General features: G+C 43.2%; 1 protein-coding gene across 1 annotated transcript in view; it reads right to left on the reverse strand.

The window, feature by feature from the left end:
- The window catches only part of LOC126262461 (potassium voltage-gated channel subfamily H member 8), a 518890-nt gene that overhangs the window by 190478 nt on the left and 301392 nt on the right, over positions 1-27020 (reverse strand). The window lies entirely within an intron of this gene.

The following is a 27020-nucleotide window of genomic DNA, read 5'->3' on the forward strand; positions in this document are numbered from 1 at the left end:
TTACCGAAACCAGTCATCCACAAGACAGTGTCTTATTGCGACGTTGGCTAGAAAGTTTTTCTACTCCTAAGAAAGTAAATATAGATCGCCATTTCATACTCAGTATGCCGGCCGCGGTGGCCGTGCGGTTCTGGCGCTGCAGTCCGGAACCGCGGGACTGCTACGGCCGCAGGTTTGAATCCTGCCTCGGGCATGGGTGTGTGTGATGTCCTTAGGTTAGTTAGGTTGAAGTACTTCTAAGTTCTAGGGGGCTTATGACCTAAGATGTTGAGTCCCATAGTGCTCAGAGCCATTTTGAACCATACTCAGTATAAGTAAACTATCAAAATTTCTAGTTGGTATGATGAATGGCAGCTAGCTCTAAATGTAGAAAAATGTAAGTTAATCCAGATGAGTAAGAAAAACAAACCCATAATGTTCAAATACAGTATTGGTAGTGTGCTACTTGACACAGTCATTTCGATTAAATATTTACGCGTAACGCTACAAAGCGGTATGAGGTGGAATGAGGATGTAAGGACTGTTGTAGAGAAGGCGAATGGTCGACTTTGGTTTATTAGGAGAATTTTAGGAAAGTGTGGTTCAATTCTAAAGGAGACCGCCTATAGAACACTGGTGCGGCCCATTCTTGAGACTACTCGAGTGTTTTGGGATAGGATTAAAGGAAGACATCGAAGCAATTCAGAGGTGGGTTGTTAGATTTATTACCAGTAGGTTCGATCAAGACGCGAGTTGCCTCGTCAAGAAGGAAACATTCTTTCCCAGAAGCACTACTGAAAAATTTACAGAACCGGCATATGAGGCTGACTGCAGAACGATTCTACTACCACCAACGTACATTTCGCGTAAGGTCCACGAAGATAAGATTAGAGATATTATGTATCGTAAGGAGGAATATAGACAGTCGCTGTGTTTGCGAATGGAACAGAAAAGGAAATGGCTGGTAGTGGTACATGGCGTCGTCACCACGCACCATAAGGGGACTTTAGGGGAGATTCATCGTCTAGGGGTAGCGTCTCTGATTCGTAATCAAAACGTCTTCGGTCCCGCGTTCGATCCCCGCCACTGCCTAAATTTTGGTAAATAATCAGCAGTGGCGGCCGAAGACTTCCGGCATAAGAAGTCAGCCTCATTCTGCCAACGGCCTCGTCAAAGAGGGCGGAGGAGCGGATAGAGGTTCAGGGCACTCTCTTGTCCTAGGGGTGGGAAATTGCCCCTAAAGGCGGAAGAATCAGCAATGATCAACGACATGAGGATGCAGAAGGCAATGGAAACCACTGCATTAAAGACACGTAACGTGTATCCACAGGAAATGTGACCTGTAATTGAAGAAGTGTCATGACGATCTCTCCATTGGCAAAAGATTCCGGAATATTCCCCATTCGGATCTCCGGGAGGGGACTGCCAAGGGGGAGGTTGCCATGAGAAAAAGATTGAATAATCAACGAAAGGATAACGTTCTACGAGTCGGGGCGTGGAATGTCAGAAGCTTGAACGTAGTAGGGAAACTAGAAAATCTGAAAAGGGAAATGCAAAGGCTCAATCTAGATCTAGTAGTGGTCAGTGAAGTGAAGTGGAAGGAAGACAAGGATTTCTGGTCAGATGAGTATTGGGTAATATCAACAGCAGCAGAAAATGGTATAACAGGTGTAGGATTCGTTATGAATAGGAAGGTAGGGCAGAGGGTGTTTTACTGTGAACAGTTCAGTGACCGGGTTGTTCTAATCAGAATCGACAGCAGACCAACACCGACAACGATAGTTCAGGTATACATGCCGACGTCGCAAACTGAAGATGAACAGATAGAGAAAGTGTATGAGTATATTGAAAGGGTAATGCAGTATGTAAAGGGGGACGAAAATCTAATATTGGAGGACGACTGGAATGCAGTTGTAGGGGAAGGAGTAGAAGAAAAGGTAACAGGAGAATATGGGCTTGAGAAAGAGGAGAAAGACTAATTGAGTTCTGTAACAAGTTTCAGCTAGTAATAGCGAATACCCTGTTCAAAAATCACAAGAGGAGAAGGTATACTTGGAAAAGGCCGGGAGATACGGGAAGATTTCAATCAGATTACATCATGGTCAGACAGAGATTCCGAAATCAGATACTGGATTGTAAGGCGTACCCAGGAGCAGATACAGACTCAGATCACAATATAGTAGTGATGAAGAGTAGGCTGAAGTTCAAGACATTAGTCAGGAAGAATCAATACGCAAAGAAGTGGGATACGGAAGTACTAAGGAATGACGAGAACGTTTGAAGTTCTCTAACGCTGTAGATACAGCAATAAGAAATAGCGCAGTAGGCAGTACAGTTGAAGAGGAATGGACATCTCTAAAAAGGGCCATCACAGAAGTTGGGAAGGAAAACATAAGTACAAAGAAGGTAGCTGTGAAGAAACCATGGGTAACAGAAGAAATACTTCAGTTGATTGATGAAAGGAGGAAGTACAAACATGTCCCGGGAAAATCAGGAATACAGAAATACAAGCCGCTGAGGAATGAAATAAACAGGAAGTGCAGGGAAGCTAAGACGAAATGGCTGCAGGAAAAATGTGAAGACATCGAAAAAGATATGATTGTCGGAAGAACAGACTTAGCATACAGGAAAGTCAAAACAACCTTTGGTGACATTAAAAGTAACGATGGTAACATTAAGAGTGCAACGGGAATTCCACTGTTAAATGCAGAGGAGAGAGCAGATAGGTGGAAAGAATACATTGAAAGCCTCTGTGAGGGTGAAGATTTGTCTGATGAGATAGAAGAAGAAACAGGAGTCGATTTAGAAGAGATAGGGGATCCAGTATTAGATTCGGAATTTAAAAGAGCTTTGGAGGACTTACGGTCAAATAAGGCAGAAGGGATAGATAACATTCCATCAGAATTTCTAAAATCATTGCGGGAAGTGGCAACAAAACGACTATTCACGTTGGTGTGTAGAATATATGAGTCTGGCGAAATACCATCTGACTTTCGGAAAAGCATCATCGACACAATTTCGAAGACGGCAAGAGCTGACAAGTGCGAGAATTATCGCACAATCAACTTAACAGCTCATGCATCGAAGCTGCTTACAAGAATAATATACAGAAGAATGGAAAAGAAAATTGAGAATGCGCTAGGTGACGATCAGTTTGGCCTTAGGAAAAGTAAAGGGACGAGAGAGGCAATTCTGACGTTACGGCTAATAATGGAAGCAAGGCTAAAGAAAAATCAAGACACTTTCATAGGATTTGTCGACCTGGAAAAAGCGTTCGACAATATAAAATGGTGCGAGCTGTTCGAGATTCTGAAAAAAGTAGGGGTAAACTATAGGGAGAGACGGGTCATATACAATATGTACAACAACCAAGAGGGAATAATAAGAGTGGACGATCAAGAACGAAGTGCTCGTATTAAGAAGGGTGTAAGACAAGGCTGTAGCCTTTCGCCCCTACTCTTTAATCTGTACATCGAGGAAGCAATGGTGGAAATAAAAGAAAGGTTCAGGAGTGGAATTAAAATACAAGATGAAAGGATATCAATGATACTATTCGCTGATGACATTGCTATCCTGAGTGAAAGTGAAGAAGAATTAAATGATCTTCTGAATGGAATGAACAGTCTAATGAGTACACAGTATGGTTTGAGAGTAAATCGGAGATAGACGAAGGTAATGAGAAGTAGTAGAAATGAGAACAGCGAGAAACTTAACATCAGGATTGATCGTCACGAAGTCAATGAAGTTAAGGAATTCTGCTACCTAGGCATTAAAATAACCAATGACGGACGGAGCAAGGAGGACAGCAAAAGCAGACTCGCTATGGCAAAAAAGGAATTTCTGGCCAAGAGAAGTCTACTAATATCAAATACCGGCCTTAATTTGAGGAAGAAATTTCTGAGGATGTACGTCTGGAGTACAGCATTGTATGGTAGTGAAACATGGACTGTGGGAAAACCGGAACAGAAGAGAATCGAAGCATTTGAGATGTTGCGCTATAGACGATTGTTGAAAATTAGGTGGACTGATAAGGTAAGGAATGAGGAGGTTCTACGCAGAATCGGAGAGGAAAGGAATATGTGGAAAACACTGATAAGGAGAAGGGACAGGATGATAGGACATCTGCTAAGACATGAGGGAATGACTTCCATGGTACTACAGGGAGCTGTAGAGGGCAAAAACTGTAGAGGAAGACAGAGATTGGAATACGTGAAGCAAATAATTGAGGAAGTAGGTTGCAAGTGCTACTCTGAGATGAAGAGGTTAGCACAGGAAAGGAATTCGTGGCGGGCCGCATCAAACCAGTCAGTAGACTGATGACCAAAATAAATAAATAAATAAATAAATAAATCTGTTCTTTCGGACGTGTCCGAAAGAATGTAATGGGCTGGTGCACTACGAATGTAGTGTGTGGACATTTAGTTGGGAATGTGGGTCTCACGGGGAGCGCGGAAGGAATAAATGCCTGAGTCGCACTATCCTATGTGTCCTCGGTGGCTGAAATGGATAGAGCGTCTGCCATGTAAGCGGGAGATCCTGGGTTCGAGTCCCGGTCGGGGTACACATTTTCAACTGTCCCCTTTGATGTATATAAACGCCTGTCGGCAACTCAGGGTCTTGTTTTAATTATAATTTCATTCTAGAGAGCTGTACGGTCACCGATGGTATCTGTTCTTTCAACATGTCGCAAAGAACAGATATCATCTTCATATCTATTCAAAGGTATCCGGACACCTATTAGTGGAAACGGGTGTCCCGCTTTGCCTTTACGATGCCTTGAACTCTGTTGGAGACACTTTCAACCAGGTGGCGGAATGTCTGTGGAGGAATGGCAGCCTATTCTTCCTCAAAAGCCGAAAAGAGAGTAGGTGGCGATGTTGGACGGTGGGGTTTGGACCAAGGTTCTAATGCATCCCAAATGTGTTACAAAAGATTTCGGCCAGGACTCTGAGCAGACCAATCAGTTTCACGAATGTCCAAGAACCATTGCCTCACGGAATGATGCTCTACGACAGGGTGTGTTGTCATACTGATACAAACTATCACCTTCTCTAAACTGCTCTTCTACCGTACTCAGAACACAGCACTCAAAATGTATTGATATCATTACGCAATAGCATTTTCTTAACCAGTACCATACCATAACACCACATTCCCCGTACTTCGCTGTTGTCTCTACACATGATGGCCGGTAAATTTCTCCAGACATTCGTCAGTCCCAAACTCTTCCATCAGATTGTCGGAAGGTAGATTGCGGTTCATCTTAATTACATATGACTCGTTTCCAAACATAGAACTTTAGCGTCGCTCGTTACTTCATCTCAGGCTTCACTAAGCATTGACTACAGAAGGGCTTGGTTTAAGAGGATGGATTCCTTCCTCCGATTTATTGAGATTTTTTACAACCATCCTCCGCAATGTTCGACGGTCTCTATCCGTTAGTACGTGAGGTGCATGTGGTCCTGGTTTACCTGCGGCTTTTCCTTCCCGTTTCCACTTCACAGTCACAGAACCAACAGTCGGCTTGGGAAGCTATAGAAGGGTTGAAATGCCCTTGATGGATTTATTACTCAGATTACATCCGGTGACTGTAGGCCGATTAAAATTACTTGATAGTTGACACTTCACGCTGTAGAGCTGGTTTCGTCCAATCAAAACGCTGAACGTCACGTCCAAGCATTCGCCGTTGTCACACTGCCACAACAAATGGACAGTTCACTTCCAATTCCGTGTCCGGCATTCTTCCTTGATGTGTTTGGATTCCGAATGCTGGATCTGGCCCTTTTATTTTGTACTTCATAACACATGATAAGCACGCCATACATATACTCTCTCTCTGTCTCTCACTCATAAACCCACCCACCCACCCACCCACCCCCACACACACCCACCCCCCCCCCCCCACACACACCCCCCCACACACACCCACCAACCCACACACACACACAGACACATACAAAACGATGCTAACGTTATACACACGTTTCATACACAGGACTAACCAAACACTAGTGGATCCTTCCGCAGAAAACGCGGTTCAGCGTGACATATACAGTTATAATAATCACAGAGCGCGGCTTACATTATTAAGTTTCGCACGATATTGCGTAATGCCGATCTTTTCGAAGGCAACAATTTAGCGTTGTGACCAGGTCGCCATAGTCATATACCGTAACAATAAGCTAGTCCTACGTCGTGGCATAACATAGTCGTTATGGTATCAACCTGCCGCGAAAGGAGGTTGTAGGTTCGAACTTTAAAACCTAATCAAAAAACTTCGTTTTATTTTTATTTAATTAATTGGTTCAAACTTAATTCTTTCATTTCTAATTGGTTCAAATGGCTCTGACTCTATGGGACTTAACTTCTGAGGTCATCAGTCCCCTAGAACTTAGAACTACTTTAAACTAACTAACCTAAGGACATCACACACATCCATGCCCGAAGCAGGATTCGAACCTGCGACCGTAGCGGTCGCGCGGTTCCGGACTGTAGCGCCTAGAACCGCTCGGCCACTCCGGCCGGCTTCATTTCTAATTCTTTGACGCTTTACTTACATCATAGTACTGATTTTTTTATTTGCTCGTATTTTTCTTCCTTTCACTTGTTTATCGTTTGGAATCTCCCTGTGTCGTATATAATCTATAATCAAATGCCAGTCAGGACTGCTCATCATTTGGTAACGTGGCGTGTAAGTTTGAGGATAGTTTCAAGTAACTATGATAGCGGGAAACTAGGGTTCGCTTTTAGCGCTGAAAATTTTTCTGCCTTGAGCTTGCTCTTAAAGGTTAGCTTTAATCGCTGTGAACAAAGTGATCGTGATTTTACTTCTGCCGAAACTGGTTGACAGCCGATTTCTTGGACGCATTGCGCAATACGAGGTTATAGTTGGGTTATGGCATGAGTTTAAATTCAGGGCTACAAAATGTGTCGTCTGTCGCACTTCAGTCATTGGTCTCTTACAATCAGCTTTCGACCGAGCATTTCGCACTGCCGTTCATACTTCGCGGCGCCCACTTCCAACATTGCTCAGCGTTACAGATTAACAGCATTTGTGACATTACCCGCCGTTTTTGCGTGTCGCGTGTCACCTGTAACCGAGCAGCTGCCGGTAGCCGATGTGGCAATACTGTAGCGGCAAATGACAAACGTCATCTCTGAAGTGATATTAATCGGACTATAGTCCACCTTCAGGGTCACTGAGCTCTCATGGGCGACGCATTCTGCTGTTATTGCATAGCTACTGACTATAAATTACTGCCGGCCGGAGTGGCTGAGCGGTTCTAGGCGCTTCAGTCTGGAACCACGCAACCGCTACGGTCGCAGGTTCGAATCCTGCCTCAAGCATGGATGTGTGTGATGTCCTTAGGTTTAAGTAGTTTTAAGTTCTAGGGAACTGATGACCTCAGCTGTTAAGTCCCATCGTGCTCAGAGCCATTTGAACCAACCAGAAAATCAATAGATACACGTGGCTGAAGACGTGTCACCCGAATTCGAGAGAAAGAAAATATTGCGAGGGTTGTTGACAATTGAATCAAAACAAACAGATCGACTTACTTCAACTCTGACACAATACTGACACTTTCAAATTGCGGGGGCTCCCTGTGAAAACTTTTTCCATCTACTACGATAGCAGACGCTCCGCGCTGATGGGAACAAGTGAAGGCGGAAACTTAGGGTAGAGTGACATAGTTCTCGTATGCCGCTGGGTCTTGTGTTACGTCTGTCCGACGTTATCTCACAAATTCTTCGAACGAAGAAATTCATAGGGCTGTATGCTATGTGTTTCCGAAATACCAATGTTAGACTTTTAACTTTGCCAAACAATTAAGTCATGTATTCGGAACCAGAAATGACAATGAGTATAAGAGGAAAACACACGAATTAGAAAGAAGAAGTTAATATACCGGGATATGTTCCCATAAAAGATGGAGAGTGTTAAGAGGTAATGGACATTATTTTTTTCATTTTTTCTGAATGAATGCATCACGAATAAAAGAGAAACGACGCGACCAAGGAAGCAAAACATCAGTCAGTTTATAAGCATCACCGGGAATCACTCTCGCAGATCAATATATCCCTGGACATCTAGCTGGGTGAAGAATCTCGAAGAAATAAGTAATTTCTGTCATATTTATTCCACCTACTCGCTAAGGTCATTAGTAAATAGAAAAAAAAAAATTAATTTTTTGTTTTGTTATTGCCATTTATTTGAGGTATTGTGCTTCTGTAACTCCAATCGAAGAGGGCATATAAGAGAGAAGACAGTGAGAGGCAACGAGATGGGAACCACAAAAATAAACGAATTACGTCGCAGATTATAAGCATACTGACAGTGCATATTAAACGATAAACGTGTAGGATGTCGAGGTGTGTGATAGACAATGACCTGCCGCCTGCTGAATATTTATTGGTCATGATCACACGGAACAAAACTCGCAGCAAAAGCCCTCCCAACAGGGGACAGGAGAGGGCAGTGCCCTCCTTCGCCAGCAGCGGTTTGAAAGCTGACTAGTAGCAAGTGTATTCAGACATTTATCACGAAATCTCAAATAATTAAATAATTGTAAACTACAAAACTAGCACAGACACCCCTCCCCCCCCTCCCCCTCACTTACCCTCCATTCCCCTTCTAGCTCCGATCTTGATATGCTCTTGAACAACAGAACTTTTGTGTATTTTTTGTACACGAATGGTTCAAACGGCTCAGAGCACTATGGGACTTAACATCTGAGGTCATCAGTCCCCTAGAACTTAGAACTACTTAAACCTAACTAACGTAAGGGCATCACACACATCCATGCCCGAGGCAGGATTCGAACCTGTGACCGTAGCGGTCGCGCAGTCCCTGACATTACCAGTATTAATTTGTGCGCAGCGGTATTGTATTAAATTGTATTGAACTGGGAACCTAGAAACGACGGGGAGGCATAGTCCCCGCCGTAGCCCTCAGTGGTACACAACACCACAACAGGCTACGGCAGTCCACTTACTCCACCGCCGCCCCACACCGAACCCAGGGTTATTGTGCGGTTCAGCCCCCAGTGGACCCCCGCCCCCCACACCCCCTCGCGGGAACGTCTCATTTCAGACAAGTTTAACCCCAATGTTTGCATGGTAGAGTAATTACGGTGTATGCGTACACGGAGACAGTGTTTGCGCAGCAGTGGCCGATATAGTGTAGCTGAGGCGGGATAAGGGGAACAAGCCCGCATTCGCCGAGGCAGATGGAAAACCGTCTTAAAAGCCATCCACAGGCTGGCCGGCACACCGCAGCTCGACACTAATGCGCCGGGCGGATTCGTGACGGGGACCGGCACGCCTTCCCGCTCGGGAAGCGGTGCGCTAGACCGAACGGCTAGCCGGGAGGGCTTGTGCACAGCGGTACTTTCTGTACATGTGAACTCTGTCGGTTTCGCTTGTAAAACAAATATGTCCGAAGCAGTAGCTAGTTTGCTGAAATTTATGAAGTTGGTGCGAAAATATTTTTATATTCGACTGCTAGAAATTTGTTTTACTGTGTAATTTTATGTCTGCCAGAAGATATTTAAATTTTTAGACATACACGTAGACACATAGACCATTACTTCGAAATTGTTATCTTGCAAACTAAATGTAATCTGACACTGAAAGTTGAGTGTGTTGTCGTCCTTGAAGCCTAAATAGTGGCATATGCTAGAATTTTATCTAACGTCGCAAACATTCTGGTTGAGTCCGAGAAGAAACGCTTTTAAAAGAGATCAGATAGCGTACTGTTATGCCATGTGCGCTCTCACTCTCAATGAATATTAGGATAAACTGTTAAAAGTTCTTGATGCGTATGTAAAACATTCTCGGTTTTCTCGCAGCGTCAATTCGGGACAAAATCTCAAGCTTCCGACGACAGCCTCCACCGTCATCGTCAGGAGCAGATGACTGTCTTCACTGCTGCTGTGTTGGTCTTATATAGCCCGTGGACGGCTTCTGATTGGGTGGGCTTGTGATTGGTCAGCGAATACGTACTGTTCAAATCAAATGTGTGTGAATTCATATGGGACCAAACGGCTGAGGTCATCGGTACCTAGACTTACACTCTACTTAAACTAACTTAAGCTAAAGACAGTACACACAACCATGCTCGAGGGAGGACTCGAACCTCCGGCGGAAATGGCCGCCCGATTCGTGACATGGCGCCTCTAACCGTGCGGCCACTTCGCAGACGGTGTCACTGTGAGCGCTGGTGGCGCCACCGCTTCAGTTGGAACGTAAACCTTGGAAGGAATGTCTCTGCTGCTTCTCTGCATCGAGCGCTCGTTTCCATGCACTGCTCAGATAGTATCCGCTGTCGCGATTAGAGTTCTTGTCGCTCATTCTTATTTCAACAGCCTCCTTAATAACAGAATCCCATAGGTGGAGGCATGAGACAAAATTTTTGTTTCATTGAACAGTATTTTATGTTTGTTCGTGAGGCTGTGCTCCGCAATTGCCGATTTCTCCAGTTCTCTATTTTTAATATGCCGTTCATGTTCTGCACAGCGGTCGGAAACGGTACGAATGGTCTGACCTATATAATTGTTTCCACACTCAAGAGGATATAATAAATTACAGGGATCCTGAGGCCGAGACTGTCCTTAACAGGGCGCATCATCTCCTTAATTTTCTTAAGAGGACGAAAAACTTGTCTTATACCCCGTCTATCCAGGACTCTTCCAATTTTGCTGGATATAGCGCCACAGAAAGAAAGAACCGCAATCGGTGTTTCATCCTGTGAGTGTGCAGCATTTTCACGTTTCCTTTCCTGGGAGAACGCTGCCTTTTGATCGCGTGCACCATAGCCGTTCTTTCGGAACACGTACTTCAGATAGTTTATTTCGGACTTCAAGTGGTCCTCGACAGAAACCGTTTTTGCTCTGCATACCAACGTGTTCAAAACGGCCCTCTTCTGAACAGGGTAATGGAATCTCTGTGCATTAAGGTATAAATCGGTATGCGTCGGCTTACGGTACACAGAGTGGCCTGTCGCTGTACTAAAATGTCTAAGAATGGCAGCCTTCCTTCTTTCTCCATCTCGACAGTGAACCGGATGTTCGGATGTATGCCCTTCATGTGTTCCATGAATTGTTAGAGAGCTTCTGCGTCGTGTGGCCAGACTATAAATGTATCGACAACATAACGAGAAAATAAGGATGGACGGAGGGGAGCCTAATTTAATACACGTTCCTCAAAATTCTCCATAAAAAAGCCAGCCAGTGATGGAGACAACAGAGAGCTCATCGCCATACCTTCCGTCATTTCATATAATTTATTACCATAGAAGAAGTAGGTGGTCGTCATCACAAGCCAGAACAACTTTATAGTTTCAGGAGGAAAAATATCCGCCATCATTTTCGAAGTGTCCTCCACAGGAACTTTTGTGAATAGCGATACCACATCCAGGCTGACTAAAATGTCATTTGGACCAACTCCAATCTGTTTCATTTCGTCAATGAACATCTGGGAGTTTTTGATGCGCTGTTCACACCGGACGACTATAGGATTCATCAACTTTGTTAAGTATTTGGCCAGCTTCTAGGTAGGAGGAACAATTGCACTGACAATAGGTCTCAAGGGAACATTATCCTTGTGGATCTTCGGTAGTCCGTACAACCGAGGAGGCCTAGGAGCTCGGACTCTGAGATTTTTCGTAACACCATCTGGCAGACCGGAATTCTTCAGTAGTTCCATGGTTTTTCTGCTGTACGCCAAAGTTGGGCCCCGTTTAAGACATTTGTACGTACTGTCCTCCAACAGTGATGTCATTTTGCTATGATATTCGGCAGTATTAAGAACGACGGTGGCATTTCCCTTATCAGCTGGTAATACGACAAGATCTTCATCTCTCCGAACGGAGCTCCTCTCTCTCCTCTCTACTGATACCAGATCTTGGAGGCTTAGCTGAGGCCAAAATGCTACTGGTAATAAGTCTCACTTCGTCGGCGTCGTCCTGTTCCTCCAACAGTGATGTCATTTTGCTATGATATTCGGCAGTATTAAGAACGACGGTGGCATTTCCCTTATCAGCTGGTAATACGAGAAGATCTTCATCTCTCCGAACGGAGCTCCTCTCTCTCCTCTCTACTGATACCAGATCTTGGAGGCTTAGCTGAGGCCAAAATGCTACTGGTAATAAGTCTCACTTCGTCGGCGTCGTCCTGTGCAAGATACCGCACCGCCTGTTCTACTCCAATGATAAGATCCACGATGGGTGTAGTACGTGGTGTAGGAGCAGAGCCGAGATGGCTCCTATGCCCAGGTTCTTGTCGGACAGGTTGACAACAGTGCGTGCTGTTTCATACGATGACTTCGATCTTTGCATAGCTGCAAGACACTCAAATTTCTTTGCTTGTTTAGCCGATGTATTTCTAAGGTGAGCTCTTTGATGAGCAGCCGTCGTCACATCGACCCATTCCCAGTCAAACGGCGAAAGAACTGTAGATAACAAAAGATGGCAACTATATAAATTCGTGCATTAAAATCCAGTTCGTACCTTGTGTGTCGTAACCTTTCTTTGACGATCGCTCGGCTTGTCCTCCGCAATATATTCTTCACTGTAATCGACTTGATATAGTGTTTAACCACAGTAAACTTAGGCACAATCTCCTTATCGCGGCAGCGTTGCAGAGATGCCAAATTACTGCGCAACTGTGCATATCTGATGCGCAGCTTCTCCAGTTGACGTGTAGTTTGCAGAAGCTCATAGAGAAGGTAGAAATGTACTGCGGAACCAAAGACTGCAAAAACACTATCAGCAATGACATTCTGAAACCATCGACTAGTTTCCAGTGACCTGAAAGCCAGCTGATATCGCTGCAAATGTACAAGAGTAAAGGTGAAGACATTACTGGTACAATTTTGACCAATGACGAATCATGACTGTCTTAACTTAAGCTCGCCTACAAGTGAGTTCAGCGAGGATTTTGAATATTTTAGGAAGATAACTCCCCTGGTCTTCGAAGTAACGTGGAATTATTCTTCCAGTAATGATAAATAAATTACGGGAGAGTGCACAATAGAGGGAGACCAGGAATGAAGTCGATGCTTCACAGGAGAAGACGTAATAACAAACTATACATCTTCGTAGAAATAAATGATTGCAGAATCTGAAAGCAATTCAAATTCACCTGGCTTCTTGTCTTATACACATCTCCATAAGACCGGTACTAGTAGGGTAACTTCAGTAGGTCTCCAATGCCATTCACAGACGACGAATACAGATGAAAAGAAGTTGTATTGCAAGAAAATTTTGTGTAAAATTTTATGAAAAATTTTGTGCAGAGACTGGTAGCTTAGTTAACGCTCAAAATAACCAAACGTAATATTTTGTGAAATACGACGCGATTGATAATTTGGATAGGCCGTTATTAAGGTATGATTTTTTTTCCTCTTTTGGTATTGTAGCTGCAATAACAATAGAGGTCACCAACCGTTTATCTTTCCATTTTTTTATCTGGTGATGCTTGCATGGCTACTACTGCTAAAGAATGAAGACAGAAGACAACGTGTAGATTTGTCTTATATTTATTATAGCAATCAACGTAAAACAAAACTGATACCAAAATATTGTCACATTTAATTATTATTGTTCATAATTTTACTTGAATGATCCTTCGTTGCTGCCATTACTAAGCAGGAAGATTAGAAGCTGTAGATGGTCGTATCTTATATTTTGTTATACTGTACTGTGTGAAACAAAGTAATATTATATTTGTTGTTCGAACAATTTGTTATTACAACTCTTAACTACTTCTGTGTTGTGAGATACGTAGTAATGACCTCCCTACATGAATAAAGAAACGTTAATCGTTCCCTTCCTTCCTGCAATTCATTCATTGCCCGTTGTCAGTTTCGTAGGTTAAAAAAAACTACTATAATGTTATACGAACAGCACACAGCATATCTTGAACTGATGTCTTCAAAAAATGGCTCTTAGCACTATGGGACTTGACATCTGAGGTCATCAGTCCCCTACACTTAGAACTACTTAAGCCTAACCAACCTAAGGACATCACACACATCCATGCCCGAGGCAGGATTCGAACCTGCGACCGTAGCAGCAGCGCGGTTCCGGACTGAAGAGCATAGAACCGCTGGGCCACAGCGGCCGGTTATGATGTGTTCAGTGCTCTCATAGACTTCTGAGTGGTATGCTGCGTCACAAATGTTCAGGTGACACTTGATGTGATGTATGTAATTGTAAAATAATGTAGTAAACTGTTTTATTAACTGACATTATCCCTTACTGTGTGCCTACTACTTTTAATTCAAGTTGTGTTTAATTTTATCTCATACCAGGTCATCGCCATATGTTTTTACCTTTGTACAGCTTGAGGCACACTTCGACTGTAATCTAAGTATGTACGTTGGTAGGCTATACCGTGTAAGATCTCTCTTTATTCTTGCAGCTGAAGAACCAAAGGTTGTTTTATAACTACAGGGTATTTCAAAAAGAATACCACAACTTTAAAAATGTGTATTTAATGAAAGAAACATAATATAACCTTCTGTTATACATCATTACAAAGAGTATTTAAAAAGGTTTTTTTTTCACTCAAAAACAAGTTCAGAGATGTTCAATATGGCCCCCTCCAGACACTCGAGCAATATCAACCCGATACTCCAACTCGTTCCACACTCTCTGTAGCATATCAGGCGTAACAGTTTGGATAGCTGCTGTTATTTCTCGTTTCAAATCATCAATGGTGGCTGGGAGAGGTGGCCGAAACACCATATCCTTAACATACCCCCATAAGAAAAAATCGCAGGGGGTAAGATCAGGGCTTCTTGGAGGCCAGTGATAAAGTGCTCTGTCACGGGCTGCCTGGCGGCCGATCCATCGCCTCGGGTAGTTGACATTCAGGTAGTTACGGACAGATAAGTGCCAATGTGGTGGCGCTCCATCCTGCTGAAATATGAATTATTGTGCTTCTTGTTCGAGCTGAGGGAACAGTCAATTCTCTAACATCTCCAGATACTGTAGTCCAGTTACAGTAGCACCTTAGAAGAAAAAGGATCAAAAACTTTATTGGCTGAAATGGCACAGAAAACGTTCACCTTAGGCGAGTCACGTTCATACTGAGTTGTTTCCCGCGGATTCTCAGTGCCCCATATACAGACATTGTGACGGTTGACTTTCCCGTTAGTGCGGAAAGTTGCTTCATCACTAAACACAATCTTTGAAACGAAAGATTCATCTGTTTCCATTTGAGCAAGGATAAAATTATAGAAAGCGAACAAATGTACTACTAAATGAAACTTTATAGCTCCCTTAATTCGCCGACAGATAGTGCTTAGCTCTGCCTTTTGTCGTTGCAGAGTTTTAAATTCCTAAAGTTGTGGTATTCTTTTTGAATCACCCTGTATATTATCACTATATTACATTCGATAGTGGGAGTGGTGGTCTAACGGGTAGAGCGTTCGACCCCAGCCCTGCAGGTCTTGTGTTCAGTCTCGGGAAAGGGTGGGGATTTTTCGTCGTTCCAATCCTTCCAGAACAGTCCCAGGTCCGCTGAGCCTGCTACGAAATAGAGTACCGGGGATCTGCAGCGAGGCAAATGCTGCGGTCACCTGCAACCAGACCAGAGGCCCGTTAGTGGACTGAGCGCCCCATACAGATATGTTATTGGCAGTGTCAGAGGAAATCGAGGTTTGCCGACTGACTACAACTTTACCTACACATAGATCTGTGTTTTCCCACTGATGTGTGCATGCCTCGACAATCCTCGAGTCTACGCATATCCGTGTAGGAGCCCACTGCATATATATATATATATATATATATATATATATATATATATAGTTTCTGTTAATTATGCTTTATTTGTGCTTATCGTTCTGTATAATTGAGGAAAAACTTCTTCGGGCCTTCGGAGCCTTCCTCGCCACACTCACAGACTGGTGTGTTACTACATTACAATGGATGTAGATGTTCGGCATATGGACCATTTACCTGTTAACAGATGCATTGATAGGTGCACTATACCTCGAGCTCGAGTAGAGGCAACTTGGCGCATACTGTGCCTGTCCTGAATGCATGGGAATATGCTGCTAATCGCCTTGCAGTGCTTCTAATATGACTGCTGTTAATCTAACTTCCCGGCTCATATGGGCTCGTATGCGTCTTTCATCTGTAATATGTACTCTTGCGATCTCGTACACAAGATCATATTGTTCACGCTCCAATGACTACAACGCTGCTCTGTAATATACTACGATATCAATCTCACATATCCCGAGAATCACCAGTAAACCATTGATAGGCGTAGCGCGAAAGGCATACAATCACTTGAAAAGAGCTACACAGTCGGTAATGTACAGTAGTGCTGATTGCAAAATAAAGATATTTTGATCTAACTATTGACAGGTAGTCAGGCAGATTGTTACCATTCCGAAAACTGTGTTTTAATAGCTGACGTTTATTTTTGCAATGACCGGCTTCATATCCTCAGATCAGTGTTGCTGCATTCAGAAGCCGCATACTTCATAGGTACACGTGTTGTCATACTCCAGTTGCTGCAAAGACTTATCTCCGTAGAATGAACCTTGAGATGCAACCAGACCAGAGGCCCGTTCGTGGACTGAGCGCCCCATATAGCAGGTCCATACAAAAATAAATCATTTCCGCTCTATATTTTTGTACTCCTTGTCAGTCTGGGAACCTGACCAAAATGGATTAACGGAAGAAAGAAAAGAGCTCGTCAGAAACTGGTATGACAATGTATTTGTTTCTGTGTTACAAGTGTTCTTATCCCTATCTAAAGATGGCTATAGTTCTCAGCAGAAACTGTTGTTGTTGTTGTTGTTGTTGTTGTTGTAGTCTTCAGTCCTGAGACTGGTTTGATGCAGCTCTCCATGCTACCCTATCCTGTGCAAGCTTCTTCATCTCCCTGTACCTAAACTAGCAGAAACTAGGCATTCTAAAAGTAAAACCACTGTTTGTCGTCAGGCAAAGTAATAGAAGATAGAAGAAATGCAATACAATGGACAAAATTCCCTGACATCCATTATTGCGCTACTTTATTAGGAGGGAATAGACACTATACCGGGTGGTCATAATTGAAGTGCAGCTGTTCACGGAGATCCAGTGTGGGCACGAAACCTGGTAATATGCTAATGCGTTAACGTGGAACCGATTTACACTGAAAAAAATTAGTTCCAGTCTTGGCCATCAGATGCAAATCTGGCGATGTGTTGCATCTCGGTCTCCGGTGCTCATATTGAACAAACTAAGCTGCAGTTAATAATAATGAAATCAACATTATGCTGTTCTCACTTGTTTGACCTTTTCTGACCACAGGCCGTTCGTAATCCATAACATATGGAAACATTTCTTTACGTATTTCCTGCATCTTACAGCAGATTTGCAGCTGATGGCCAAAATTGGAACTAATTTTTTGCAGCGCAGACAGGTTCCGCAGTAACGGACTAGTGTATCTACTAAGTTTCGTCGCCTTACGATAATTTTAGCCCACACTGGACCTCTGTGTGTAGCTGCACTATAATTGCTGTTCAACCACCCAGTACTGTTTATTTTTTTATCATTTTTGTACCATCTGTATTTAATGACATGGCTGTTTACGATCGACATAAGAACACAGGAGGAATCTTGATACTAACACAAAATAAACTACTGTCATTAACGCAGATATTATGAAGTTAACTACAGCTAAAGCATTGTATACACACATTTGCCATTCAATCATCGAATGAAACTATGTATCACGTTGTAAAAATGGGATACTTAATAGGAATGTATGAACGTTTTAATGTAAATTAAGCTCTATGAAAGAAGAAATTTGAGAATGAATAATGCGTTTTTTGACTCCTACGACAGTCGGTCACGACTAATAGCTGTTGGCAGACATCGGAACCGACTGTAGATGACACTAACACATACATCTACCCATTTGGATATCGAATCTAAATCAGCTTCCATAACAGACAAGTGTGCGTCATTCTATTCTGACGGAGTTTATCGGTAGTAGGGGCCGGGGAGAAACGGCGTTGAATTCGCTTGAGAAATGATGACTAGATGTTTTCAATGATTAAGAGATCTGGAGAACGTGCAGGCCAAACCAAAAGTCGATCGAGGTAGATCACGACGTACCTCGTTTTTATCTTGCTGAAAGATAACGTCATGGTCACCTCGAAGACGGGGCACAACAGACCTTAACATGGCATAAATGTAGCAGTTGCTTTCCAAATTACTGGCTGTTCGAACCGGTAGTGTTTTATAGCCTGTGGCACAACGTACCATTACTCGAGATGATGGGTCATATGGCGATGAAGATTGCAATTCTGAAACTTTCGCTAATTACGAGCATCCACATATCGATAGTCCAACATGATGCTGTATTCAGAACCGGGACTCGTCTGAGGTTTCGCTCCTGTGCTCGGTGTTATTGTTGGGCGGAATCAGACCGCCTGTCTCTGCTGCCGCGTCAGAGGAAGCCACAGCAGTAGTCTTCATGATGAAAGTCTGTAGTGCTCCAGGCATCGTCACATTGTCCGAGTGGATAACTGTCTTGCTGGAAAACAGGTCCATTTCCTGACCGAAGTATGTGACGTTGCTCTAAGATCCCGCATGACCGGGTGAAAAATTTCTCTTCTCTCGGGCGCTAGTCGCGTGAAGCCGTTGAGATCCTGCATTGCACTGAAAATGGCACACCTGAAACCGTTAGTTTCACATTTGCATAAAAGTCGTGGAATCCTATCCAACACGAGTAGCAATATTGCGAAACGGTAAAGTGCAGTTTCTATGGACCATGTCCTGGTAGGTGTTTCTCCTTTTTACACGATGCATAACATGAACTTCTCAAAAAAAAAAAAAAAAAAAAAAAAAAATTCGATTTCTCAATAAGTACCTCATTAATTAAACGGAGTATAGGATATGTATCGTGATGCTTCTTCATACCTCGTCAGTCCAAAAATTTCGAGACTAGGTTAATAAAAAATAAAGGGAAATTAAGGGGCTGCTGTCAGTACTTCATGTGTTCTACGTAGTCTCCTTCCAACTGAGTACAATGCACGGAACATTCATACAAACTTGTGGAACAGTCAGAAAAGTCATACTTTCGGGACGTTATTCAACTCGCGCATCACACTGACATCCAAGTCTCATCACCCGTGATTATTTCTTCCACAAAAGGATTGTCCGCGTTCGGCACTTCAATCAAGTTGCGGCAGGCGTCCACACACAATTGATTTTGCTTAGGATTCAAGGTGTGCAACGCTCTGGAGAATGCCTTTAACACTAGATTTAGAGATGCTGCATCATTGTCATTTGTGACACAACGACGTTGACACACTACGGCCGCACGTCTACTACGTAATACTGCCTTTTGACAACTGACTGGTCGAATGCACGTCTATTGTTTACAGTACTTATCTCAGGCTGTTACCGTAATTACTCCGCTGGCGTACCATGTACGCCATGAATAAAATCCGTCTCGGAACTTCTTGGATGGTCGGTGTAGCTTTACCATCGTTTTAAGCCACGACTTATATCCATGTTCTAAAAGTCCACGAAATATTATTTCGCCGTTTGCTTCGCTTATAGTTGTCTATTTGAGGTGTGCTTCAGTTCTTGTGACATCAACGAGTCTGAAAACTTTAAGCTCACCATTTTCTTGCTCATAAATAGTAAACTCACAGTATATCACACCTCAGTTCGTAGTTAGATGGAGGCTACCGCTAGAGTTTTTCACATAACTTATGTAACCGACCTGCGTCTTTATGTCTCTAGCTGAGCTTGTGAAACAAATTTCATGAACTGTCTTCTCTCTCCTCTCCCCTCTCTCCCCCCGGTATACAGCTGGTTGCTACTATTCAGTCGAAATGATCCAAAAATTTACCTCCCAAACCATCGCTGATTCACGCACCACAGCGCTTTTGTCGACTGACGTGTCTGCGAGGCGTGAAGGCAGAATACACGACATAATAGCCTCAGCTCCCGGAAGCTTCACATCTGTCTTGCAGCCGTGAGAGCGCTTGGGCCAGATGATCGATGGCGGTTGCTTGCTGCTACACCACATCCTCGTGGGAAGTCTGACAGATTCACCTCCACCACCAGCACTGCTTGATGGTATTTTCCCGCTTTCGTGGATGATTCACGAGGGTAGAATCTTGAAATCACGTAGAAACGTATTTTTCTCGCAACAGTTGAGACTAGACGATGGCAAGCGTACTGGCCTCTCCTCCGGAATATACCATGCGCTTGTAAGTAGGACCGACTGGCTAAGGAATAAAGATACTGCACTCAGTGATAAGCTGTTTGAGCCTCAAATACTAAGGCACAGCCCTGTATCACAAAAGCAAAATGCACCAAACATAATTTTGAAAATCAGCTCACACAAGTCACTAACAACGAATAAAAGTTTTTTGGTTACCTATCTGAGGAGAAACTCAGATATCAGCAAGGTATTTATTGAAAGTGAGGTACAGAGCAGAGGTTCGGTAGTATATGTATTATCTGCATTCACGAAGACGCTAAAGTTAAGTAACTAATTAAGAGGTGGGAGAACAGAAGTTTTGAATTCCACTGTGTAGGTAAAAGTATAACATCTACGATGTGATATCAAGTGTTTACATATGAAATATTAGAGTGCCTGTCATGGTATTTGGGAAATAATGTGATGCTCACACAGTAGTTATAGTCATAAGGTGTACATTTCTACAGAAAGTAGTTCTTAGTCATGTCTGAAGAGAAGGGCAGATATTGCTTGTGTTTATTTTGAACAACAGCTCAAAGTAACAGCGTGGGAGAATTTCAGTTTTTTTAGCACTTGCTTTGAAAAACTGAACAATAAAATCTGCGATTTGCATAAGACATTATCTGAATACAGACGACTGAACATAGAAGTACAGAACTTCAAAATAAAACATAAAACGGTGGATAGTATTATCAAGAGATTATTTCCATATTTTTTAAGTAAACTAATTTTGCCATAACTTATTTATTTTGCATAATTTTGTAACGTATTTAATTAATTAAAACTAATAAAAAATGTCTAATGTTTTGGACAAAACCCGCATAATAGAAAGCAACCATAACTGCCAATGGTGTACACGCAGGAATGAAGCTACTTGGTGGATTACAACTGGCCAGGTCATCCCATTACGAATGACGTGCTCTGAGTCTTGTTTGCTAGGAAGTCTGCATTACAGTGGCACATCTGTTCCAGTAGTCCATGAGGGCATATTTTAATCAGAAATAATATCTCAGAGAGTTCCTAGTGTGTGATATTCACAGAGAGCAACAATAGGAGCTATTAATTCAGTTAAATATTTCGCCAGTGTGTACGTATTGAGAGCAAATATCTGATTAGACTGGATACGCTGGGAGACGCCAGAGCAAACAATCACAAATACACGGGATACGGACGTATCTGCACAAACAGCTGTAGAGCAACTGTCAGTCCACTTCCGCGCACACCAGGAGGAAAACTTACCGACCATAAGCCGAACGCTGATTGGCGGACAGCTACCAATCATTGACGACATGGACATCCACGAATAGCCTCTTTCCTTCCATCTTCCCTTACGTCATGACTAGCCAAACATATTAGAGGGCCAATTAAAAGTTTTACAGCAGTGACGTCAGACATTGATAGTCTGTAATAAATAGAAGCACCTATCCCCATGCAAAATCAGTCGTGCGCTGAGGAAGGCCGTTGCAATTCGGCCGAAACGTCGGTTTTAGTTTATTATTGTTGTTAGTTTTTAGCAATGACGCGGCATAATACCCAGAAGAATTTAATCACTATGACACCGGCCACGGAAGCCTACGTTCTTAAATCACAAATTTCTTACGGTATCGCCAGCAAGGCCAGAATTCTCTAGTAACGTCCTTCCATTTCTACTGAGACTTGGGTGATGTTCTGTAGTTCCGCTTTTGTGTAGCCTATATCGTAGTTATCCGCATCGTCTGTGATGGAGAATGCACACTCTACAGTTATCAACCAAAACCCTACCTCCCCACTTCTCCGTCAAACTAGCGTCAACTGCTGGCAGTGAAAGTAAGAAAGACTTCTTGTACGCCTCAGTATGGTCATTGCGCAAGACATACGTGAGAAAGAGCGAATATACGAGGGCTATCCACAAAGTACATTACGTTTTGGAATTAAAAATAAATAAAGTATTGGAAATTTTTTTATTATATACAGATGAAAGCCACACTTAAATACTACTTTTCTACATAGTTGCCATTTAAATTAAGGCACTTATCATAGCGATGGACGAGCTTGGAAATTCCTTCGTCGTAAAATTCGGCCGCCTGCGCTTTCAACCACGTAATGACTGTCTTTTGGGACAGAAAAGGTGTGATTTTTGTGGATTTCCTGGAAAGAGGCACTACAATAAACTCTCAAAGGTATTGCCAAATTCTGCCCAACCTCAGAAGAGCAATACAAAACAAGCGCAGGGGAAAGTTGGGCTCAAAGATCTTGCTGATTCACGACAACGCCCGGGCCCACACGGCAAATGCCACTCGCGAAGTTCTCGAATCTTTTAAGTGGGAGTTGTTTCCTCATCCGCCGTACAGTCCCGACCTGGCACCGAGCGACTTCCTCTTATTCCCAGAAATGAAGAAGTGGTTGGCTATGCAGCGTTTTGATGACGACACACAGCTTCTAGAAGAGGTAACCACGTGGTTGAAGGGGCAGGCGGCCGAATTTTACGACGAAGGAATTTCCAAGCTCGTCCATCGCTACGATAAGTGCCTTAATTTAAATGGCAACTATGTAGAAAAGTGTGGCTTTCATCTGTGTATAATAAAAAAAAATTCCAATACTTTATTTATTTTTAATTCCAAAACGCAACGTACTTTGTGGATAGCCCTCGTACTGCATGACTTCTGTTACAACGACTGCTCTCGGAGTTTTAGCATTTCCATGATACACGTTTCCCTTGACGCTGTCCCAGCGTGATTTCTGTGATGCTCTTGCACCGACTAAGAAAAATTGTCTGCATGCCGTAAACTGATCTCTATAAAGATCACAGACGGACGTACGGTCAAGGACTGGAAAAAGTTTCTCAAGCTACCTCCTTCATAAATGAACTTCAGTATTCTTCTAAAGAATCTTTTCCAGGTATGTGCCTTTCCCAACAACTAGGTTTTTGTGACTGCCTGTCGAATCTCCTCCGGATGCTCACGGTTATCAGATTGTCAAGAATAGAATTTAGACGTATTGAGGCTCAAAATCCCATCTCTGTACAAAACACATACTATCTGCTTTCCGTTACAATGATTGTCTGATGATGCCAACTTCCCGTATGCAAGTTCGTCTTCAGCAAACATCCCCCGAACCAGAGAAGCAACGAAGTTTATATAGTCGTCTGTAAGCGGCAATCAAATGAAAACTATACGGATTGAAAACGTAAGTAGGCTGTTTATTATTTCAAAACTAGTTGCTATGACTATTAATCCATTTATCCCACTGTGAAACAAGACGGTCAGTGCCATCTGCCATCATGGATAATGTGTGTGATTGCGTGAAAAGCAATGATTGTACCTCGGAGTGCTCGTCTTCGTCCGTAGCACGTCGATAGTCACGAATGTGTTTCTTATAGGCTCCAAAACTATGGAAATCACTTAGGCAGGGATCGCAGCTGCGTGGCAGGGGTTCCCAGTGAAACTTCTGCAGAGGACTAGAAACAACTCTAGCAACATACAGCATCTACCGTAGCAGTGACAAAGGAGGTAACGACGCGACGAGACTGTCCTGGCCGACTGTTGTCTTTCAGTGAGGTCCGACCTTCTCGAAATCCTCCATTCCGAACAAAAACACGCGCATTAGTCGGACGCACATGCGAATCGCTGACCTCACGTAGAGCACGTCTATCAGACAAATGACACGGCGGTGAATGTTCGCACTGTTCCTTCCTGAATTTCAATGTAGGCCTCTTCGACACACACATACAGGGTGTTTCAAAAATGACAGGTATATTTGAAACGGCAATAAAAACTAAACGAGCAGCGATAGAAATACACCGTTTGTTGCAATATGCTTGGGACAACAGTACATTTTCAGGCAGACAAAGTTTCGAAATTACAGTAGTTACAATTTTCAACAACAGATGGCGCTGCGGTCTGGGAAACTCTATAGTACGATATTTTCCACATATCCACCATGCGTAGCAATAATATGGCGTAGTCTCTGAATGAAATTACCCGAAACCTTTGACAACGTGTCTGGCGAAATGGCTTCACATGCAGATGAGATGTACTGCTTGAGCTGTTCAATTGTTTCTGGATTCTGGCGGTACACCTGGTCTTTCAAGTGTCCCCACAGAAAGAAGTCACAGGGGTTCATGTCTGGCGAATAGGGAGGCCAATCCACGCCACCTCCTGTATGTTTCGGATAGCCCAAAGCAATCACACGATCATCGAAATATTCATTCAGGAAATTAAAGACGTCGGCCGTGCGATGTGGCCGGGCACCATCTTGCATAAACCACGAGGTGTTCGCAGTGTCGTCTAAGGCAGTTTGTACCGCCACAAATTCACGAAGAATGTCCAGATAGTGTGATGCAGTAATCGTTTCGGATCTGAAAAATGGGCCAATGATTCCTTTGGATGACATGGCGGCCCAGACCAGTACTTTTTGAGGATGCAGGGACGATGGGACTGCAACACGGGGCTTTTCGGTTCCCCATATGCGCCAGTTCTGTTTATTGACGAAGCCGTCCAGGTAAAAAATAAGCTTCGTCAGTAAACCAAATGCTGCCCACATGCATATCGCCGTCATCAATCCTGTGCACTATATCGTTAGCGAATGTCTCTCGTGCAGCAATGGTAGCGGCACTGAGGGGTTGCCGCGTTTGAATTTTGTATGGATAGAGGTGTAAACTCTGGCGCATGAGACGATACGTGGACGTTGGCGTCATTTGGACCGCAGCTGCAACACGGCGAACGGAAACGCGAGGCCGCTGTTGGATCACCTGCTGCACTAGCTGCGCGTTGCGCTCTGTGGTTGCCGTACGCGGTCGCCCTACCTTTCCAGCACGTTCATCCGTCACGTTCCCAGTCCGTTGAAATTTTTCAAACAGATCCTTTATTGTATCGCTTTTCGGTCCTTTGGTTACATTAAACCTCCGTTGAAAACTTCGTCTTGTTGCAACAACACTGTGTTCTAGGCGGTGGAATTCCAACACCAGAAAAATCCTCTGTTCTAAGGAATAAACCATGTTGTCTACAGCACACTTGCACGTTGTGAACAGCACACGCTTACAGCAGAAAGACGACGTACAGAATGGCGCACCCACAGACTGCGTTGTCTTCTATATCTTTCACATCACTTGCAGCGCCATCTGTTGTGGAAAATTGTAACTACTGTAATTTCGAAAGTTTGTCCGCCTGAAAGTGTACTGTTGTCCCAAGCATATTGCAACAAACGGTATATTTCTATCGCTGCTCGTTTAGTTTTTATTGCCATTTCAAATATACCGGTCATTTTTGAAACACCCTGTACCTGCGTTACCAACGGCCGCACCATGCTCTTTATAAAATCTGCCTCGTTTTCATTTGACTGCCACTGGTGTATAGAGAGTCTCCAATCTTTAGTGCCAACAGTTCACAGATGAGAAAGGAGGTCCATAAACCGAATACGTGTCTGAAAATGAGTATTTAGTTTTATATTGATATAAAAAATTTACTCCGTAACAACTTAAAGACCGCTAATTTAAATGAACGCAGTACAAATGTGCATTAAATTTTGATATGCTTTGCCAAATATCCTCTCTGGCTTTTGTGTAATGAGACTGGCAGCTATAATACAACCAACCAATTCCTCTTTGACTTCTGCTAGACCTACATACACCAAAGAATTCATGTAATCTCACAGAGGAAAATCCTTAGGAGGGCTATCTGGCTGACCAAGGGACAGGAATTCCCGATCGAATCCAACGATGGTGTATCTGTTGTTCAGGTGGTGACGCACGTTAATACCGTAGCAGGAAAGTGCACCGTTATGTTGGAAACAACTGGTCCAGCGAACGACTAAATTTATTATTTATTTATTGCTTGCCATATAATAAGAGTTTGGAATCATAAAAATAGCTAGACATACAGAAAAAAGTACTAAAATACTACCTAAAACACTTCATCACAGATCTCCAGCACAGTATAACGCAAATGATAGTAGTTATTGGCGAATATCAAGGAGTTTTATGTATTTTGTCAGTCCATTCGTCACTGTCAGAAAATTTTCGAAAGGGCTCTTGTAGGCACGCATAGGGTATGAGCAACTGTTCGTCGTTCATCACGACAGTAACAACATATTGTCGTCTGTATGGAATAGCTTGTAATAATTTACAAAGCAGCCCATGCTTCCAAACTGCATCACATGCTTAACTTACATCACCATAATCAACTGATGTTCTCTACTTCATTGATATCCTCTGGTGGTGCTAAGGAGCAGACCTCGAGACAAATATCTAAAGCCGACATGATCGCAGAGGATTTGGACAAGGTATGTATTCCTCGAACGGTAAAGGTCTTGTCACTTATATCCAACCTTATATTAATTTCCAACGGCGTTTGCCAATTGAGAATAACATGCCACTGTACAGGGAGACTACAATCCAATTGTCTGATAGTCTGGTTTTTACGTCTTATTTAACTCGGGGATGCTATCACATTGTATTGTGTTGTATGTTAACCGGGGACCTAGAAACAGTTCAGGTCGCTTCTGTCAAATCTGGATGTAGTGCTTCTGAGATAATTACGAATCGGTCATAGCTAAACAGAGTCGCTCCGAAATCACAGTAGTTTAACGTGAGTTATTATTAAACAGAAGCACTGCAAGTACGTGAAAGCAGCCCGCAGTGGTCCACAACCCCACGACGACTACCGCAGTCCACTTCATCCCTCCGCCGCCCCACACCGAACCCAGGGTTATTGGGCGGTTCGGCCCCCGGTGGAATCCCCAGGGAACGTCTCACACCAGAAGAGTGTAATCCCTATGTTTGCATGGTAGAGTAATGTTGGTGTACGCATACGTGGAGAACTTGTTTGCGCAGCAATTGCA

This window comes from Schistocerca nitens, chromosome 1, assembly GCF_023898315.1.
Source record: "Schistocerca nitens isolate TAMUIC-IGC-003100 chromosome 1, iqSchNite1.1, whole genome shotgun sequence".
In the NCBI taxonomy this organism is placed as follows: Eukaryota; Metazoa; Arthropoda; class Insecta; order Orthoptera; family Acrididae; genus Schistocerca; species Schistocerca nitens.